Source organism: Zonotrichia leucophrys, chromosome Z (assembly GCF_028769735.1).
Source record: "Zonotrichia leucophrys gambelii isolate GWCS_2022_RI chromosome Z, RI_Zleu_2.0, whole genome shotgun sequence".
Taxonomy (NCBI): Eukaryota; Metazoa; Chordata; class Aves; order Passeriformes; family Passerellidae; genus Zonotrichia; species Zonotrichia leucophrys.
Genome location: NC_088200.1, coordinates 35119633 through 35137569, shown reverse-complemented (window position 1 = coordinate 35137569; position 17937 = coordinate 35119633).

Genomic DNA, 17937 nt, shown 5'->3' with positions numbered 1-17937 from the left:
AGTCATTATTCTGACACATCTCATGGGCAACATCTTCAGTGAGAGAAAAGAGCCAATATGAGTTTTACTTAAACTGGTATAAATCAAGAGAAACCCTACTGAAGCCAATGACTTTCCACACAAAATCAGAAAAGCAAGAGGTAAACTGAAGCTACTAATGAACAACAAAATAGAAAGCAAAGTCTTCAATTTCAGTTTACTTCACTTCAGTTTTAAGTGGAAGAAAAGGAATTGAAGTTCTCTGGTTCACCTGATCTGGGAGCAGGAATTGTGATACTTAAACTTTGATGCATAAAATTCATTGTGTGCACTTATCCAACTAAAAAAAAATTAGTAAACCAGAATTACTACATGTGCCTTTGGCTCTTATGCTTCTTTGTCATAAAGCTTGTACCAGTGATAAACTCTGGTTTAAAATGAAAGGATGAAGATTTGTGTATTTACTGGAAGAAGGCATTTCACAAATGTAATTTAAAGAAACTAGATCACAAACATGAAAACTTAAATGAAAGGTCAATTCCATTTCAATTTTAGGTGGACACTGCTTTCAAAAGTTAAGAAGATTTGGATAAAGGAGATCTCCCTCTGTGTCTAAGGAATGCTCCATTTCAGATTTTACTTAGACCAATCAGTCTTCACAGGGAAACAGTTGTATGCAGAAAGATTCAGGACTGGAATTTATTCATTATTTCATGCTTCCTTGAACAATTTTTAAATAAAATCTTGCAATAATATATGAGTTTCAGTACATCCAATGCCTTGTAATATACTGAATTATGGGATCTGAGCAGTTTCTTTCTGATTTTCTCCTTGGAAGAATCTATATAGAAATAGTGTAAACTATATTCAACAGCAAATACAACACAGCCCTTAGAGAGATCATGCATATATGTTTCATAAGGCAGATCAAATGAATTATTTGTACATCCGTCTATAACAAAGCGAGGAATTTTTCAGGCTATGTAAAAAGTGTGTGCTGTTTGCACGATATAATTTCAATGCTAGTGCATATGCTATGATTTGATGAATTGCAATAATTACCATGTGCATTGTACTCTTCCCTTCTTGTTTTCACATTTGCAGATTTTTCTCTGTGAGGCTTACTAATGGTTTGTGTTTTAACCAATTTAATACCTCTTTTCTTAAAGCATTTAGAAACATTTGTTTATATAAAGAAATTGCTGCTGAACAGGAAAAAGGAATCTATTTTAATATTTTAGAAATCAGCAAAATAGTATTGCAGAAAAACAAAGCATTACATATTGTAAGAAATGATACAATGGAGTATCTTATTTCATATAAGATGTATTAAGCAATAGCAATCATTTTAGGCAAATGTTTATTTTTTATTTGATCACTAAGCAAGAGAGAGTTTCATTCATCTTTATTTTTGCATTTTTAAGTCTATATAATTTACTTCACACTCGAGAATGAAGCTGAATGTTAATAATTTTCCTTTGTGCATTGTGAAAGCGAAAGGCAAAATATTTCTCTCTTTTTGTTTGTTTGTTTGCTATTGTTTTGCTTCTGCTTCTGGCTTTGTGTATAGTAAAGGAAACATGATGTCCAGGAAGATATCTTGTCATCTACTACAAAAGTACCAGGAGGAGATGGTGATAATGTTCCTCTTCCCTTCATGAAAGAAGAGAGGAAGACTCAGAAAGGGAGTGAAAGTGTAAAAGGAAGCAGTCAAATTAGAAAGAGAGAATTTGGAAAACTCATTTTCAGATGTGGTTTAATTCCTGGTAGACTAGAATTACAATTAGTACTACTTATTTTGTGGCATTCTTTTCCTATCTAAATTCTCTGTCTTTAGCTGTAAGATTTGTATTCTAATTGAAATCAGAGGAGGATACTCTTTCTTGTGTTGAATAGTCTCTTGAACCCTTAGGAGTGGCATTGAAATAAAACATCAAGCTCTACCAATTTATGAAACCACAATCCAGCAAGTTTCCTGCCAACTTTTTAAATCTTAAATACAATTCTGTAGAATATAGTAAATTGAGTGCATAAGGTAAAAAAAAGAGGTGCATTGAAAAACATAAATGCTGTACCTTTAACCCAGATCATCAAGGAAAAAATTCTAAGATGACTTAAGTCGGAGAGTAGGCATAATTTTCTAAAAGTGTAACCTATAACAAGTATAGTATACTGCATATGATACATATACAGTAGCAAGAATTAGTGATCCAGTCCTGAGGTTACCCAGCAATCTCAAATGTTAAGTTCATGGGAACCCTCGGTGCTTGAACCTCTATGAAGTATGCCCTAGACAACATGCTAAGAATTTAATCTCATAAGAAACCAGAAACAATGGATATTGGTCTTACAGAAATGACAATATCACTGTGAGGTTTTTTACATTAGAAGTAGTGAACATTTACTGAAAATTATTTGCAGATACTACATTTATTTCTCTTTGTAAGCTGTCCACAAAGAGATAGTAACATGGTAAAATTTTCAGCAGTACTTCTTATTCAAAATTAGTCACACACTTCTCCAGTGAATTTTCTCTTCAAAATCTGCTATTGGTGAATATTTGAGCTAGCATTCACTTTTTCATGAGTTATTCATACTAATAAAGCTTGAGCACTCAAGTGTTCCTGGAAAGCAAACGTGAAAGCATTGCAAACATGGTCTAATTGAAATCCACTTTCCACTTTGAGCAAATATTCGCAGAACATTTTTCCTACTATTTACTTCGCTTTAGTTGACATTATGGGCTAAAATCTCACTGATGTGCACTAAAGAAACACGTCAGAGCAGAACCCTCTTCAATAATGCAGGCGCAATATTCCTGGAAGAGGCAGGTCTCTTGAACAGGCACAGCATGATTTAACCTGCTCTATATTCTCATTTCATTCAGTGGACAGCCTTAAAGGAGACTGTTCAACAGCTAAGCAAACTCTGTTGTTTCAACCAAACATCAAAATGTAAGAACCCATGTTGTACCTCTCTCTAAGTTCCCCTTCAGTATTAATCAATAAAGTTATTAATCTAGCTTCTTTAATTAATTACCAGTGATCAACTTATTGCTGGTGTTAAGATAAGCTTCTTCAGAACACATATTTGTTGCTGACATAAGAGGACACAATACAAGGAGTGACCAGTGGTGTAGCTTGTTTTACATGATAGATAGACATGATGGCTTGTTTTACATGACAGACAGACAGACAGATAGATAGATAGATGGATGGATGAAGCTATTCCCCCTGAAACATCTTGCTTTATGGAAATATCCAAAAATCTTCAGCCCAATTCACCAACCTTCCTGTACAGACAGGTTTCAATGCATCAGGAACCTCATCCTTTCTAGGAACACGATGAGGTCTGTAGAGCAACAGGAGCCTCCAGAGGGCCATTCTGATCTTGGTTGACCAGATCTACTCTCTGGATGTGCCCCTATGTCCCCATCAGGGAGAAGGAGACCATACAGAGACACAACACCCAAGGAATGTGCCCCAGAAAAGTGTTGATGCTGGGAAGAAAAATTCAGATCCTATTGTCTTCAGAGTCAGTACATAAGAATGTCCACAGTCCTACTATCAAACTCCCTGTAAAATTATCTTCTTTGAATCCTCTTTGAGAGGTACTAGTCTAGTGAGAATCACTCATTCATGCTAGCAATTCCCTGCTACTTTGATTGCCTTTTAAGCTCATCTCCTTTTATTTACTCATTCATTACAGACTGTTAAGTGAAGCACTGGAAGGGATAGGAGATACCACATCTCCCACAGAACTCTCAGAGGAAGAAAGCTTCAGGAAAGTTCGTTACAAGCTGTGTTTATATTTCTCACTGTGAAGGCTGCATTGCTAATGTCACAAAGCCTATTGACAGTTTTTGGGGGATTTTGTTGTAAACCTAATGAATACCTTCTTCCCATGGCTTTGTGCATGGCCCCTCTGGGTCACAGCTCAGCCATTTAGATAAGTGTCCTTATGACTCCCCAGACTTGTACTACACAAAAGTTGAAGCCACTGGCTGATAGGAAACAAATAAAAACTAATTTCCCCACAATCCTTGACATAATACACAACCTTTGCATACAAAACAGGTAATATTTGTAACATATGCAATTCACCCTTATGGTTGTAGCTACCAAAACTTTTTTATTGGTACATATATCCTGTCAGTCCAACTATATCCACTGACTACATGCAGATAGTAGATAATAAAAATATCTCTACTTCAATAATTCTTCTTAAAATATGATGTATCTCATTGCAATAAATTTCCTTCAACAAGGTTGCAATATGTGAAGTCTGCTCTCTCCCAAGGTGTTTTTTTTTTTTTCTTTTGGGTTCTAAGTCCTTAGTAATTAAAAAATAGTTTCCTACATACTAAATAGTGTCACCCAGTCATTTTCATATAGTTAAATAAAGCACTATAGCTTGGATTTTAGGTCCAATGGCCACACCATGAGAATACAATTCATTCACTAATTAAATGCCCACTACCTCCATCACTAGTGCCTGCCAACTCCAAATTTATATTGCAAAGAACTTTCATTTTATATGATGCATAGAAAAGAAGAAAAAGAAAGGGGGAGAAAAGACCAAGACTATTAATATGTAAAAAATTACCTCTTTAAGGTCAGGAACACCTCAAAAAGAGTCACTAGAAACGGAAAGGAGACTCTTAGATTCATAACAATGTAGTAATTATACAAATAATAGTTCTGACTTTTTCTATGTGTTACAAATAGCTAGTTGACATGCTTTTGTTGCTACTCTGTAACTACTGGTTTATTGCCCTATTGGATGGGGGCAGAAAGGCATGTCAGTTTTATGTAGTTTATTGTCAAAGTTCATAAAGCTAGATTAGGATGAGTTCTTGTTATGCTTGCTCCTCCCTTGCAGCAGAACTACCTACTATTTTTAGCAGACATAAGTGTGAAAATTAGTATGAGTATTTATTTTAAGGCTGGTTCAGTTTCAGCTTCCTTTCATCTCTACTATATCTACATATTCATACACCTTATTTAGTTACCTTCTTTTAGAGGTTATTTTTATATTTTTAATTGTTAGGTAGACTTAGGATATGTAACAATGGATAACTGTGCAATACATTAAATACTTATGGGTATATTGTGCCTTCTGTTATAATATAAAATCCATCTATTCTGGTTGATGGGTTTTAACCTCACACAGAATACTTTAAACTCCATTTGGACTTGTGCCTACAATCACCTTAGCAAAGTCTCTTAAGTAACTGCGCACAGCCTAATTAGTATGCATTATCAATTAACAAACTTAATAGCCGGCAGATTGATTAGATCCTCTGTTGCAGGGGCAGAGCTGAAGCGAAACAGAATGAAAAATCATTGCACGCATACACTGCTGCTTTGTTATTTTCTCAGATCCCCTCCTCCTCCTCCACATTCCTTTAATTAATGCATACATATGGTTCTGAATATCTTGTAAACTGGAGCTTGCTCTAACTCTTTAATAAAACTAACTCGTAGATGAGAGAGCCATAGTCCATGCCTTATTTATTTCTGGCTGAAAACATAAACCATTTGTTTTCACCCAGGTCTTTCCTCTCTAAATGGTGCAAATTTTAGAGATCTGCTGCTTCTAAGCGGCTTGTTTTCACAGTGACTGATAGAGAAAAACAGGTAAGTTGGAGCTGTGTACATCACTCCAAATAACCATTAGCTGAGAAGGTGGTTCAGGCATCATGCTGATGACACATACCACAAGGTGGATGCCATAATTACTGTTATAAAATAAAAAAGCATAGCACAAAGTAAGGCATGTAATTTTATAAATTCTGCTATATTGATGAACTGGAAAATAAGAATACAGGAGGAAAAGCCTTTCTATTTTGAAAACAGGAATCATACTAAAAGATTTCACTGTCAATTTTAAATAAAATCCTGGTATTAGACAGCATTTTTTTGCATCAGAGGATGCAAATCCTCAAAGACTACTGAAAACAACACTGAAGACTATCAGTTGCTGCTTTGCAGTGGGGGAAAGCTCTATCCTTGGGCAAATCAGGCTTTGTACACTGAGAAAGAAAGTGGTATGAGCGCTAGCAGCAAGGTTCAGAATTAATATCTATTTAGCATTTATATAGCATTTACATATGCAAATCACTAAAGACATATTAGCGAATTAATCCACAAAACATAGTGGTTGGGCAGGTCCTGTAAAAGTATCCATGATGGCTGATACTGGTAAGTTCAGTAAAAGTACAAGACTACATTCCCATAGGCATAACACATGCTGTTGTCAAGAATTAAATCAGTGCTCGAAGCTCCCTAATTCCCACACCTGCACCCCTCAGTGAGGTTGTGCTACCACAATTGTTACCATTTTCCTAACCACACAGTCACAAACCCAATGGCTGAGGTTGGAAGTGACCTCTGGATCATCTGGTCCAAGCCCCCTATTCAGGTGATAGCTGTGGCCCAAGAGCAAGATTCCTTAAAGAACGGCTGCTCCTCTGAGGAGTCAGATCTGAAGAAGCTGATGGCTATTAGCCTCATCTTGATATAAATGCACTGACAGACTGAATTCCCTAGCTGAGAAAAAGCAACAGTTAAGGGTGGTGTGTTTAATTGTATTTTTCTTTTCCAAGTAAAAAGTTAAGCATGCTGATACAAACTCAGTAAAATACTCTGCAGTACCTTGCAAGAGGAAAGGTGGCACTTATCACTGCACTGAGATATTCTTTGCCAAAAAATCCCAGAAGTTTGCAGATCCTGCTGAATTCAGCACCCTCTCCAAAAAGGGAGATACTTCCTCTATCTTGCTGGCACTTGAGAGTTCCTATTACTCCACTGTCCCATTGCAAGCCATTCAAAGATTTTCCATGTGTGTTTTTTGCTCCAGTGTCATTGATTTCTCTAGCTCACCATTTTTTTCTTTGTAAGCATGTTCTCTTAAACAAAAGAGCATATGCATGTGGAAGAAGTATGCTCTGTACTGTCTATGTAGTCTATTACTATGCCCTAGCATGGCTTTTTTTCCCCCATCTTAAAAAGGCAAAGAGTTAGGAACTATTTTTACTCTAAAGTGTAAACAAATATGTGTGATTTAAATAAAACCAGCTTCAGTGAATTGGAGACTATCCTCCTCTCAGGTTCTGCTGATGTTACTTGGGTTTTACATAAAGTGTCACATAGTCTTATCTACTTAAGCACACATAATTCAGTTTTTCTTCTTGAACACAAATAATTTGAACTACTTCCACCGCTATACAGATTTTTTCCCTTTGTTCACATTTTTTTACATATATAGGCTGATCTGCTATTGGTGAAATAAAAGTGATTTTCAAAAAAAACCCCATGCAAGAATATTGCCACGTGTTTTGATTTAAAGTATTAGACAAACCACAGAGATTAAGAAATGTAATTAAAATATTTTACATCAAAAATAAATTTCTTTGGATTATAAAGGAATCTGAAATACTGTTAGAAGAAACAATAATGTCTAAAATATCAAAGATATACCTTCCAGCTGAAAAAGGCTTCCCTTATTAAAAAAAAATTCCTTAAGAAATAAGAAGACTGGAATTCCTTTGAGTCTAGGTAAGGATGGAGCATTAATTAGCTGCCAGAAAATGGTCTCTTAACACTGCAGTAAGAAATATGCCTCTAATTCTCATTATGTGACCCAGGAGAGGGGCATTAGGTCTGTAACCAGTGAAACTAAAATGTGAAAACTTTTTTTTTAATGATTGGACTACTCAGAGAGCAAGAGGTGAATAATCACCTGCTATCAAATTATTCACTTCTCTGGATTAGCAGTGGCTCCATACAGGCCTGTCTCCTCACCTAAACCTGATCATGCTCTGTTTAAGATGGAACACTTTAAACAATATACATTTTCTGAAATTATATCATATTCAATGTACAGTTTTTAAAAAAGTAAAGAGATCATAAAAAATAAAATAAAGGAGCTAATACAGAAAAGTCAAAAGTCAATGCAGCAACTTTCTATTATCTCTATGGGTATTGTTACAGTTGTTTTACAGGTCTACAGCTGTTCTTCAGCGCTCTGTAGTTGTTCATGGTATTGGTGTTCTATTTAATGTGTATCCTTTATACTCCATGTAACAGAGGCCTTACATGTCTCTGCATCGTGTAAAAGACTCTTATTTTAAGTTAATATTGTTTCTTCTTCAACACAAGTCTAACTAAAACAATTCCAAAATAATTAATTCCCCAAGGACTGTAAATACTTTAAGGCATTTCTTTTTTCCCAGGAATCATCTTTCAAATATTTATTAAACATGTCTGAGTTTTGTAGTCTTGTGTTGTGTGTTACCCTTTACTATGTATCATTTTGACAGCTGACAGCTCTCTGAAACAAAGTATAGTGTTCCAGTACTCTCTATCCTATGCTGGAGGCATGAACTGGTACTCCCTTCAAATTTAGTATCCTGTTCCTTTAATCTGGTTGTTCTGTCTGCTCCGTATCTCCTTCTCTGTGCTACCGCATCTTTTTTTCAACTACTTTTACCCATGTGATATGATGTTGCTGTTCATATTTCTAGGGAAACATTGCATCAGTTCATATCTTATATTTTTAGGGATTTATGATGCAAAAGAAGCAACAGGATATCCTTTAATATGGACGTACTAAACTTGACAGGATAAACAACAACATACTCTTACACATCTGAGAAAAGATACATAGCATATTGCAAAACGATTTATCTACATTTTGAAGACACTTTACTACATTTGTATTAGTTTATCTCCGATGTTTAAAAAATTGCAGCTGGATTACTCATCTGCCATAGCCCTAATGATATTAGTATTTTAAGTGCAATTTTTCAAAGTGTCTAGTAATTCTGGCTACTTAACATTTGGAAGAAGCCCAAATTTAAAAGAGTAGATGTTCAGCACTTTCCAAAAATTAGTCCATTTTATATGTCAAATGGAATTATTCCTGCATTTCTTGTGCAGAATTTTCTCTACCTCTTATACCAGCAAATAGACCTTGAGGGGAAAGTGGAAGAGATGGTGGAACAGAGAAAACCAGCAAAACTCACCAGCAGACAATACTGGACAAACCTCACAGTTGGCTTCTTAATTGTTTCTATTCCAGAAAATTGTAATGTGTTTCACCTGCTCTGGAAACAACCAGCAACTTCAGACAATCCAGGTAGCCACATAAGATTTTTTTCTGCTCAAAAGGCTCTATCAGGCAGCTGCAATGACATTCAAGGATTAATCTTCTCTTAAAGAAGTGTCCACCTCCAAAACTGAAAAGCACCACAAACATTTTTTCAATGCTATGTTAAAAACAAGACCAATTGAAATAAACCCTACCAGGTCTTTATATAAATTGCTGTTCAGAGACATGTTCATAGCAACTGACAGAGGCTCCTGCTGCTCTTTCAACACTCACTACAACAGGAGCACAAGAACTTCAAGCAGTTAACTGAGCAGAGGTAATTCAGAGGATGGTGCGAGAAATACCATTTTCTCTTCTCTTTGCCAAAGACCACAAACTGAATCTAATTAGAATGGGGCCCCAACATTTTCCCCAACATGTGGCTGACTTCTCAGACATTTAAGAAGCACAGACATCTCCCCTGATTTGACATTTGATTACTGCTACATCAAAAGGAATCTATTTCCAATAGTTGGTCTCAGGTAAATGAGCCTTATGAAGGGTAAATCTTCACAGGACTCTCAGCCCACAGAAGAGATCTCAGCTGTCTTGCTGTCTTCAAGGAACTCATATCTGTGACAGTTGTATTTTTGGACATCTCAGCCCCACTACAACACCCCATGATGAGGCTTTAGGGAAAAGATGCAAAAAGAAACTTAAAGCTGCAGCATGTCTAATTCTAACTGGTCAGGAGACTGTTGGGCACATTTAAGCAGCTGTTTCACATTCTTGCTATTATTGTGATTTGGAAGAAAAGCGCATTTCAGAACTTCCCTTACACCAAAAGCATGTTCAGGCCATATGATCATGACCGAAAAGTCTACAACAAAGGGATGCTCTGTAAATTTGATCTGTCTCTTTTATAGGAATACATTATGATAGATACTAATTACAAGATTACATACTTATTTCTGCAGGAACCAGGTCTCATTCAGTGTCCACTATTTATTTTACTCTCATAATTCAATCTGTGACTTTATTATTTACTATACACCATTCAAATGCAGCCCTGAATACACTATTATTAAATCTCTTTAGAGCTTCTTATGCAGTGTTCCTGTGTTATTTTCTTTGGGATTTACAAACACAGATTAATTTATCTTCCCAAAATCCCTGTGAGATGAGGAAGGGTTCTGGCTTGCATGTTATAGATAAGGATTTATGCCACTGAGGTAGAAACCAAGACATCAGGTAATTTTCAATACCTAGTTTTTTAAAACTGGGGACCCAATTCTTCAGAGTAAAAAATATACCAAAAGCACTCTATCTGTTCATAAGAAAGTTCCCACTGAGCTTGGGTTCAATCATCAAAGCTAATTATTGCTTCTAATCAAAAGACTTTTTCTTCATACCTGGAAAGTGAGGATTATGCTTATAATGACCTTGGTCATCTAAGGGGATATACATGATCTCTGTTTCACAGTGTATGACCTAGTGCCTTTGATGGAGCTGATACTAGAGTCCTCATCCCTAATTTTTTTTTCTTCTGTGATACTGTGAATGGGTTAACTGGAGCTAGAGCTACCTATTCCTTCGTATTGCCCTCCATGATGTGGATCCCTACAGGCAAATATGTTTAGTAGTAAAGCAATTGTAAAAAGTGAAACAAATTCATACTGGAAAGACAAACTCTTTCAGATATTTTTAGAGTATTTTGTGTGCTCGATTTTGTAAGAATGGTAATGTAATATTTATTTCACAATATGTTTAGTTCCACTAGACATGACAGCAGCCTTTGCTAGCAGTTTTACTGCTGTAACCTTTTTTCCTTCCCCAGAAAGATTCCGCTCTTCTGTTATTTTCCTCCTGCTTCATGCAAGTTCTTTGATGCAGCATATGCTTTGCTTCCTTTTAACTTGGCTGAATATGGAACACACTTCTGAGTTGTGAATAATTCATACAAGGAATCCTTATTAAAGATTTTCTACCTGGTATCTGCAGAAGACACAGGAAATCACATCATCTGTGACCTTGTGATAAAAGAACTGCTTTAAAAATTATTGAGTTATTCTGACCATAACCTAAATGCACCGACTTTTTCCCATAAGGAACCAGGAAATGCCACCCATTTAATTTTTTTAATACGGAGGCTCAATCAATAATCTTCTCTCACTTTCTGTGGGAGACCCTTTATTCATGATTCCAAGCCTAGCTAAATAATAGGTAGGCCAATGATTTATTTTTAATATGAAAATCTTCTTATCTATCGAATACTTTAGCCCCACAAATGTCAAGTCATTTATTCAATTGTTAAGGTGACTGCTCATTTTCCATATTTTCAATGGAATTATTTCCACTTCAGTGCTAAAATATACTAAGCTTGAAGTAAATCAATTCCCTCCTTGTGCTAAAAATTAGCATAGCACAAACTAATCAATGCTATCAAACACTAGTGCAAAAGCTGTGACAATAACCGTATTAGTGAGGAAGTAAATTGCTTATTATGCCAAACTGGGAAAAAAGCCTCATCAGTCACAAACTGTCTGATTCATAGAAATACAGTCTGTGGGTCTATTGTTCTTAGAAGTGGGCAAGTTTGTTCTCCACGTTATTGAAAATACATCTATAATAATGCACGGCTCCTGTAACATTTCTCTGCAGCAGCACCTTTCCCGTGCCCTAGCGCAAACACTCAGAAATATTGAGCACACATTATATGGGATACAGTAAGCTGCAGTGCCCATTCTCTGTCATGCACCAGCTCTTGTTTGGTGGAACCCTTGCTACAGCTCAGACGAGCTGGGGAGATGGTATTGTAGCTAGGGTTGAATAGGGAGAGCGGGACCTGGCGCTCACCTTTGTCTCCAGCTTCCCGCATGACTAAGTACAGCTGCTCTGTACCTCTGCTTCCCCATCTGCAGACAGGGGTAAATATGTCCCTGCTGACTAGTGCTGTTGTGAAGACAATATGACTAATATCTGCAAAGCATTCAGGTGTCTGAATGTAGGGGTATAATAGAAAACCTGTGTAATAGTTCATTAAGGCAGGGCTGCTTCCCCGGCTGTCTAACAAGACTGTCAGCAAGGATGGCAATTAGTGCCAGTGACTAGACCAAGACCACCAACTCGTTTCCTCTGGGCCCCCAAGCAGCCATCTGATGATAATAATTTTGGGTCTTTACCAGGCAGGGACAGACATGAACGGATGAGCTAGAAGGGAGAGGTTCTATGTTCCATTACTAATATCCTGAGCTATCCAGTCCTACTATAAAAATTCACTTTTATTAAAAGGTTATTTCTGTCACTTGCTATAGTATCGCTATCATTCTCTGAGATAGAAATGATGAAAGATCATTTTAAATGTTATCAATGCAATATTTAAACAGCTTTTTTTTTCCTCTCAGAGAAAGTGCTTTGAAAAGACACCCCCTCCAGCATGTATTAGTTCTTAACAGGGCCAACCTTTTTAAATCTCACACAGTTCTTTGCACAATGTAGGGTGAAAAAAAGAACAAATCTGCAGTATACTCTGCTACATTGTACTTCTTGCAGCCCGGGACACTTCTTTATTTATGCTTAATAAATTGTCACAAACAGAAGTTGCTGAAGTATGTGGATATTGATTTCCAGTAATATGGAGACATTGATATAAAATGAATGTAATTTTAGTATTAATATCTTACACTTTCAATAATACTTTTTGTCCCAGCAGGAAAACAAAATACTTTCTGGGCATCACCTTGCTCCCAGCTGCTGTGCAATGCCTGTATTATGGTGCTGCATTTGTTTCCTTCGGAAAAGAGATTCCTCCCTGGTACCTCTTAGCTATTCACAGCTAGAAGTAACTACCAATGCCCAGATGAAGTTGTAGACTGTAGGAAGCAAATGTACATGTTACAGCTTTCAAGATCCTGCGGCTGACACCCACACACTTTAACCCAATCTTCTCAACAAATAACTCTTTCGTCCCTTTCTGCCTGCAGAAGTGATGAATGCGAGCTAGCAAGCCTTGGCTTTATGCTCTTCTGCAGACAGGACTTCCCCTAACAACAAGCATGGATTTCCATTACATTCTGATTCAGCAGAAAATTGTATCATCAGCACCACTTGTGCAGCTGAGATTATCAGGGTAGGCCAGGGGATTGAAACACACAGCTTCCATTAAAATGAATTAGAAGTTCTTCCTGGAAATGGACCTTCAAGTCACTGGACCAGTTCAGTTCTCAGTAAGAGATAGAAAGCACTTTGGGGAAGAAGATATGGTGGAGTATAAAGAGGACAACCACAAAACAGGTTGTAGCAAGTCAGGAGTTCCCTGCAAGAGAAAAAACCTCACCTTTTTACAAGAATATTCCAAAACACTGCATCTTACAAAGCCACTATGTTATGTAGTGTAATTACTCAATGCCTGCCTTTGCTACATATCACATGCTAAAGTAGGGGGGCTGTTTGCAGCCCTCCATTTATGAAGAACACAGGGATACTGATTATTTTCAAGGCTTCAGCTGAAAGGCACCAAAACAGCATAAAAGTACCACTCTTTTAAGAGAATGGCTTAAACACAAACTTCCTTGGGCCAACTGCAGCTATTGCTGAGGAAAGCACAGTTTTGTGATTACAAATATTGGCAAGTAGAAGAGCAAAATCCCTGATATACGAATCTAATTCACTATTGTGCTTTAAGATATAGTTAAATCATCTTGGTAATGAACATGCTAATGTCTGGTTTTTTAGATGAGCTTAAACTGATGACATTGATTGCAACAGAATAAAGTTGTTCTGTTGAGGAGAAATGGTAGCAGCACTAAATTTTGTGTCCATTACAAAAATATAATTCTACAGATCCTTTCAACATAAATGTCTTTAGATACGACATGCAAATTGCAGCAGTCTCCTTACGGCTCACTCCTGGAATGCTCAAGGCCCTGGGAGGCTTGGTACCAGCTTGATTCAAGGTGCAGTAAGAGAAGACATAGGAAGGGAAAAATTCTTTATTCAGGTTTCATGAGTATGCATGCAAATACTTCTGTTGTTATTCACAGACTCGATCCATAGCAAAATTTTGCTATTTTCAGTCATAGCCATAGATAATCAGAGTACAGATATCTAGACAATATACCCATAGAAAATTCCTTGCAGTACACGCTCTCTGTTTTTATAATAAACCCACAAAACCCCATCTGCAGCAAGGTTAGCCCTGTTCAACAGGATCCACAAAAACTTTATGTTACCTGGTGCTGTTTCCAGATGCCCCTGTCAGAACCCCAGAGCTGTCATACTGCCTCACCTTGTCCAAACACGCCAAACAGCTCAGCCCTGCTTGAGAACAGTGCCTGGAGCCTCGTGAGAAAAGATGGGGCCACTCTTGCGTTTGGCTTGTCTTCCATCATGGAACATTTGCCCATGCAAATACTGGCATTCATCAACTTTCCAGCACATATTACAGCACAAGAAATTATGGGGTTGTGAAGAGATGAAACATAAAATGTTAGAGTGCATAAAATATTATAACTAAGCCATGTAAAAATCCACCAGTTCAGTAAATTTTCTTAAAACATTAGAAACTCCCCACATGAGAAAAATTTATGCGTGTGAGTGAAAACACAGGAGAACAAGCAACAGCTCATCTCAGGTCTTTTGGGCATTGTGCATATTTGCAGTCCAGAAGCAGAAGAATTTGATTAACCCTTCAGTTTCGTGTAGATAGTTCCCATTTTCATCAGGAAAATTAGCTACACAAGGGAGCCTGGCAGTGTCTGAGAGAACAGCAGAGAAGCAATAGCATGAATATCATACTCGATGCCATTTTTCTTCTGTGCATATGCAAAAGATACCTGCTTATGGTGCCATAAGCACCATAATGCCTCTCAGAGACCCTAAACTCACTCCCCAGGATGGAGAGTATGAACATTTATGAGGTTATTTATGCGACAGACAAAAGTGCATTACAGGTAAGTATGACAGAAAGAGTTACTGAGTGAACATGTAGCTAATCAATGTGTGTGAACAGATCTGCCATACTTACTCATAAATGTGTAAATGTTGTAAGTAATGAACACACAAAATATGAACACACTCATTTGTCTACTTATGAAGAATCAATTATTTCCTTATCATTTTCTGTATTCCAGCCCATATTGCAGAGGATCATTTTGTCTTACTTCACTGAAAATATAATAAATCTTCAATACATCACCAAATCTAACAAATTAGTACAAATTTTGCAGTATTCTTTCTTTTCTAATCTAAAAAGGGCACATGCAGGACCAAACCTCCAAAGCAACCCATCACTTGCTTCTTAGTTCAAGTTCATTTAATTTTATAAATTCATTACTCCATGCACATAAAATAACTTTCCTTGATGTTTTCAAATGCACTTTTCTCTGATTGCCCTGCATTCAAACAAATATTTTCATAGAACTCACACAAAAACCCAAATCTTCTCACTGTTAAATAAGAGGTAGATTTCTGACTTAATTTAGTACTGGTATAGCTGAAGTACTTGTAGTGCTTCATGTAGTATTGTACTAGATCTGCTCTGTTTTTCCATGTGTTTAAAGAGCTTCAGCCCCACAAATCTGTCACAATCTAATTCACAGAAATGAAGTCAGAAATATATAGTACAACCATACATAATATGAAATTTACTTTGGCTATTGCCAAAGGAGAATTTTGAAAGGTGGCTCTCAAAGTTCTCTAGAAAAAGGAAAATTGTAAGAATTTGATTCAATACACTGGTATTCCTTAATGAAGTGCTGTATTTTGAAATGAAATGTTTAATAATGGAAGTCGAACATCTAGCTAAATTTATGGTCATTCCTTTGGTATCTGTACACCTACCTAAATATCTGTTTTACAACACAGGAAAACCCTTGTGTTTCCTTCCTGTTGCAGGGAGTTTTCTGATTATTTATGATTTTTCATGCAGTATGGTTTCCAGTAGAACAATCCTGTTAAGAGCGCAATCAAAAAAATGGATTTAATATTCTGATCTACATTGTATAGTCCTGATCTCTTCTACAGATATGAGCGAGTGGACACACTATTATTGTCTTCCACATAATGTGTTTTTTGTCGGAAGTTAACAATTTTTGGGAGAAAGGAATTTCCAATGAAGTTTGAAGAAGGATGCCTAGCATCAAGGTTGAGCTCCAAACATAATTACAGTGATTATCACACTGCAAAAAGTATAATCAGGCACTTTGTGTCTGAGCAGGAGTAAACCTTTTATCTGTCCTGAAGTCATATGGCTGGCATGGCTTTTGTGCCGGTACTGTCACAATCTGATACCACTTCAGGTGACTGCATGTTGCTGTGTCTATACATGGAAGTATACTCTTCCATTCCCTGGAGAGGCTGTGATTTCTGCTCTTCCACAGCACTGTTTTAGCAATGACAGCAGATTAAGAAGGGGCATCTCCTCCTGCCACTGGCTGCTTGTCCCCACCTCTAATGTCAGTTTGCCCTCCCAGCTGTTGTGCCAATACAGTTCAATAAAATATGAAGGGAAGAATTATGAGAAGTTTAAAACAAAACAAGCAGAAAAGCTAGAAATATGGGTTAAATTTACCTGAGCACAAAATATTTATTGTTTCTTGCAATTATTTCATTATCAGCATTTAGACAAATGTAATATCCGAGAGTTTGTCTTTGCTGGGGGTTAGGTTGCTTTTTTTTCCTTTTTACTTAAGGAATTTTCTCCAATAATTTGCTAGGAAATAGTAACGATTGGGTACTTAAGAAAAACAAAAGAAGTGGCCAAGATCAGGGGAGGGGGCCCTCTGGTTGCACTTCTCTCTTGGCTTTGGAGAAGGACAGTCAGAGCTGCTGCTTGGGGGAAGGAACTCGCTGCTGCCACCAGAGCCCAACTGCCTCTTCTGCTGTGTGGTGAGCCTCTGCTCCTGAGAGCAGCCATATGAACACGCACCTCACTAAGAGAGGGACCCATTCCTCTCTGCTCCATGCCCGGGATCCTGAGGTCGCCTCTCCCGGCCCTGCTGCAAGCTGGGCCGCCGCTGTCCCACCCCTGCCACTTCTTTGGCACTGCTCTGCGCTTTCCTTGCACTGTAGCCCGGCACCCCATGCCTGCTGAGACGTCCTGCCTGCCCAGCTTGCTGTTTCCCTAAGTCCTGCTGGGGCACAGGGATCGACTGCCCCAGGGTTTGTGAGGCAAAGCCTCTCCACCATCCCTGGCCATCTGGGCCGACCCGCCATCGCCTCGCGCTCCCCGAGCCCGCGCCACAGCGCCCCCTGCAGGCGCGGCGGAATCACCGCACTGCCCTGCCGGCCGGGAGCCCGCAGCGCCCCTGCCGGCCGTGCCCGGAACTGCAGCAGAGGGAGGGCGGCGCGGCCCGGCGGCCGGGGCTGGGTGTGCGCTCTGTGTGGGGTGAGGGCCGGAGGCGTCATTGTTTGCTTGCTCTATTATATGTGCTCGTGAAGATCTGTTAGTCCTGTTCTGATATCTTTGCTCAAGAGCCCCTTAATTTCAAAATTACAATAATGGAGGGAAGGGGTTTACATTTTGCATTCCAAGGGAGGCTCCTGCCTTCCTTAGCAGACACTTGTCTTTCACACCAAGACAGTCTTTAAGACTGGCCTTGGGATAGCTGTTGAGTTCCTTACTGTCAAGTGTCTCGTCTCTTGTAAGTTTGTGCCATGCTGCAAAATAAGTTCAGCTGCACATGGAGGATCTGCTGGATCTCCATGGTTTACAGTGCGGTTTTGCAAGGGAAACAGGCACAGGTTTTAATGTTTGTCTTGATATGGCAGGCTGTAATTCACAGGAGATCAGGAGCTGATCTACAAGCTGCAAGGTGGGTTGTGCAGGCACAAGAACAGTTCCAACTGCACCAGAATTAGGGTCCT